This window comes from Dipodomys merriami, unplaced genomic scaffold, assembly GCF_024711535.1.
Source record: "Dipodomys merriami isolate MVZ:Mamm:240054 unplaced genomic scaffold, mDipMer1.0.p SCAF_125, whole genome shotgun sequence".
NCBI lineage: Eukaryota > Metazoa > Chordata > Mammalia > Rodentia > Heteromyidae > Dipodomys > Dipodomys merriami.
In genome coordinates, this window is record NW_027202549.1 from 961843 (window position 1) to 966592 (window position 4750).

Consider the following 4750-nt stretch of genomic DNA (forward strand, 5'->3'; position numbering starts at 1 on the left):
AGGGTCCCAGTGTCACCTCCTGCCTAGAACGGTGGGAGGCATGCATAGATACAATGCCTTTAGGAGAGTGTACCCCCACTGTGCCCTCATTGGCAGAGGACCCTAAGTCCTTACACCAGGCCCCCAGACACCTGCTCTGTGGAACCAAGCGCCCAAGATGCCCAGTACTGACCCAGAGCCCCTCAGGTGCAGTGGAGTAGGATGTGTCCCCCTCCTCCCCGGCCCTGATGGGCTTGGGTGGACAGGAATGGCATCCTGGGATATACAGGGGTGTGTGCTAGAGTTCCGGGTTCACTTCCTTTCTGGGGGCGGGGTGGGGCTGTGGCCGGCATTAGCTGACTCGGGGTGTCTGGGCTGCGTTTTCTCAGCCAGCCCGTCCCTTCTGCCCGTATTTACCGGTTTTCTTTAAACGTTCCCATTACTCAGGCCTCCAACGGGCACCGAGACAGAAATAAATCCCACAAGGCAGCTCAGCCAGGAGCTGGGAATCCAATTCCCCCTCAAAGGCCGGAAGAGGCCCTGTGAAGAACGTGCCAGACCGCAGTGGCCCACACACACCACATGGCCCAGCCCCTGGCCACAGGCCCCGTGCGTGTGTGCATGCGCGCGCACACATGCGCATGTGCACTTCGATGCACACATTCCACCGCACACGGGGTATCCCAGCACTCACTGGCCTCTGAGTCTCACATGTGCACACAAGCACAAGTGTACTCGTGCAAATACTGTACACACAACGTGTCCATGCACGCCCTCCCCTCCCCCCCAATTAAAAAAAATAAGCCAGGCCTTCATCTTGACCATGACCTCACACTCTTGAGTCCATTTGTCAAGATCCTGGTGGGCCCATAGTTCCCTGGCACCCCAAAGAAGAAAATCAGAAGGGCGACAAGACACCTATGGCTTATTACCACCTGTACTCTGGAGGCTGAGATCCTGAGGATCGCGGTTCAAAGCCAGCCCCCAGCAGTGGAAGTCTGTGAGACTCTTCTCTCCAATGAACTACCAAAAAAGCTGGAAGTGGAGCTATGGGTCAAATGTAATAAGACTGCCAGTCTTGAGCAAAAAAAAAAAAAAATGCTGAAGGACAGTATCCAGGTCCTGAGTTCAAGCCCCAGGACCGGCGCACATGCGCACACACAAAATCAGGAGGCCAGTCCTGCCCAGCCCGGGAGGAGAGTATCCCCAGGGGAATGCTGGCCTCCACACCGCCAGAGCTTCTGAATTTTTTAAGAGAAACTGGAAAGCTGAATTTTTATGTGAAATATCCTGATTTTTTTTTTCTTTCTTTTTTAAATGTTGGCTCAAGATGTTGAAAATACTGCGAGAGCCAAACCAAACACGGTCGGAAGCCAAATTCCACCCACAGGCGGCATTCGTAGACCATCGGTCCACACACAGACACACACGCATACACACACACTCATAAATAGACACACATATGTCTGCAGACACATATGAGCAAAAAATAGACACACCGGCGCATATGCGTGCGCACACACACAAAGACATATACAGACTCATTATATAAATATACATGGACACAGGCACAGACACAAGTCTTAACTACTGAGTGGAACTACAGACAGACACAAATATAAATAAATACACAAGTCTATACATACCTTCAAACAGACACACATAGAAACTCACGCACAATGGACCCTTCTATCTTGTTAAAGTGAATTTGTTGGGGACTGAGTAAAGTCTAGGGTACTATGGTCCATGCCAACATTATCCCCTGACTTACAAAGGCTAGAAGCTGAAGGGGACCTTGGACTTGTTTTGGGCAATCTAGAGTACAGATTTATGTGTGTGAGAGAGACAGCTGGCAGTCTGGATACTGGTGGCTCACGCCTGTAATCCCAACCACTCAGGAGGCAGGAGATCTGAGGATTGAAGTTCAAAGACAACCTGGGGCATGAAAATCTGTTAAGATTCTTATCTCCAGTAAACCACCAAAACCAAACCAGAAAAGCCAGAAGTAGAGCTGTGGCTCGAGTGGTAGAGCACTAGCCTGGAGTAAAAAAACAAAACCCTCAGGAACAGCACCTAAAGCCCCGAGTTTGAGCCCCAGGAGCCTCCCTGGAGCAGAGCCCATCTGTATAGCCCCCAAACCAGGGGCTCCTGTCCATCTTCCTGGTGGTTTATTTACAATCTTTCTCTTTAAAAGTCAGTCCTGGGGCTTGAACTCGGCCTGGGCGCTGTCCCTCAGCTCTTCAGCTCAAGGTGAGCGCTCTACCACTTGAGCCACAGCGCCACTTCTGGTTTTGTAGTGGTTCACTGGAGATAAGAGTCTCACAGACTGTCCTGCCTGGGCTGGCTTTGAACCGCGATCCTCAGATCTCAGCCTCCCAAGGAGCTAAAATGACAGGCATGAGCCGCCATCAGCGTCCGGCTTCAATCTCTTTATGCTTACCACGAGGCTCTGCTGTCAGTGTTCCCCACAAAAGCCCAAGTTTCCCAGCCTGACTCTGGAGTCTTCTTCGGAGATCTCATGGGCCATCAGTACCCGCCCCACAAGCCGTTTGTTTCTATTGGCTATGGCGAAGTAGCCTTGGGCTGGATGGTCCTATTGGAGCTGGCCCAGGAGACATGGGGCCTATCTTCCCCCCACCCAGCCCCAGCCCAACTCATCCCCAGCATCAGACCTGTCTTCTGGCCTGGCTAGCTCTGGAACTCCCAGACCATATACTCTGGGCCTGAGATCGATTTAGCCTCAGCACCCCCCAAATCCAGACAAAGGGTCCCCTAGAAAGTGCATTCCTTCTCCAGGCCTTCAGAAAGCCAACTTAGGCCAAGGGTGATGAGCCAGAGAGAGAGGAGAGGCCAGGCCTGTCCCCTTGTCCCCGGCAGGTGGCATCTGGACACATGGCCCACACGTTGGGAGTCCGTGGATTCCTTACCAGGTGCCTGGACATCGTACCCAGGAGGCTGCAAAGTGTGTGTGGGGGTCTCTTCATGTCCCCCTACACCCCCTTTGTCCGTATTCCCCCAACAGCAACTTGTGCTGGTGTTTACATGTTCCCTGTGGCTTGGCTGATCTCTGGGAGGCTGTGAAGGGAGACATGGCCACCTGGCCTCAGCCATGGCTCAAGACAAACAGACACCTGACCATCTGCCAGGCCTGGCCAAGGCCTCCTACTTCCTCTACCAACTCCTGGATGGCCCAGACCAGGGTTTGAGGCTGGGGGAGGGTGGGGGGGGCGGGGAGGTGCCTCTTTGAGTCTCTACTTGAGCTCAGGCCCAGTCCAAGGGAGAAAATGGAAGTCCTAGTCCAGAACTGGTGTGAGATCTCCAGTCCTCCATCGAGACATCCAGGGCTGAGAAGGTGGCTCAATGGTAGAGTGCTTGCCTTGCATGCATGAGGCCCTGGGTTCAATTCCTCAGCACCACATACACAGAAAAAGCCAGAAGTGGCACTGTGGCTCATGTGGTAGAGCGCTAGCCTTGAGCTGAAGAGCTGAGGGACAGCACCCAGACCCAGAGTTCAGGCCCACCACTGGACCCCCCCCAAAAAAAAAGAAAGTCTCCATTGAGACATCTATCAGGGGGAAATGGTGTCCAGTCTAAAGGAGGGGGGTGGGGAGAGGGACATGTTGGAGTTGGGGGAGGAGGGAGAGACTGGTGTAGGGAAAATCAGGTATCAGATGAAAGTCTGAGGGCATTTAATCCAAAAAGGGAGGCCGGCCCTGGTTGTGTGTGTGTGTGTGTGGGTAGATAATGAGGTACAAGAGAACACAGCTCCGTCCCACACGTGCTCCGCTTGAATGTGTTCCGGTGAGTGCACCTTTTTTTTTTTTTTAACCAGTCCTGGGACTTGAACTCAGGATCTCAAGGCTGGCGCTCTACCGCTTGAGCCACAGCACCACTTGTGGCTTTCTCTGTGGGTGTGGTACTGAGGAATCGAACACCAGGGCTTTGTGCATGCTAGGCGAGCACTCTACCACTGAGTCACCTTCCCAGCCCACCCCCTAGCCTCTAGATGAGGAAATCCTGGGAAGGGAAATAGGTGTCTGTCTGTCCTGTTGAGGTCTTTCTCTTGTCAATGTCTCATGGGGGGGGGGGGGAGCATCTGTGTAAGTTTCCTCTCTTACCCCTGACTCCTCCCCTCCCCCCCCCCCCCACATGGATGGATATAGGACCATGAAGGAAAGTGCTCCTAGATGCTGGACTTAAGGGAAAAAGCAAGGCTGTGTGAACCAAAATGGGAAAGGGGAAACGTAGAGACCCCATTTTTACAGAAGACCCGAAAGCCAGGGCTTGGCTCCCAGGCTTGAGGAAAGTAATGCCATGTTGGCCAGAGCAGGTATGTCGTTAGTGAGCAGTCTTTAGCGTTAGGCCAAGAGGGGCTGTGCCATTGTGGGGTTCTTATATAGCTCGAGACCGAGTGCTGGTGGCTCACGCCTGTCATTCTAGCTACTCAGGAGGCCGAGATCTAGAGGATCGTGGTTCAAAGCCAGCCTGGGCAGGAAAGTCTGTGTGACTCTTTATCTCCCATGAGCCACCAGAAAGCCGGAAGTGGAGCTGTGGCTCAAGTAGTTGGGTGCTAGCTAGCCTTGAGCAATAAAAGAGCTCAGGGACAGCACCCAGGGCCCCGAGTTCAAGCCCCACCTGGCACCCATATTTGCCACACAAAAACCAAAACCAGCCCCTATGCCAACTCCTGAGATCGCTCCCCAAAACTCCTCCAGGATCTCCCTTCCCTCGTGACTCTCCAGTCGTAAAACCACAGGAAGCCACACGCCGC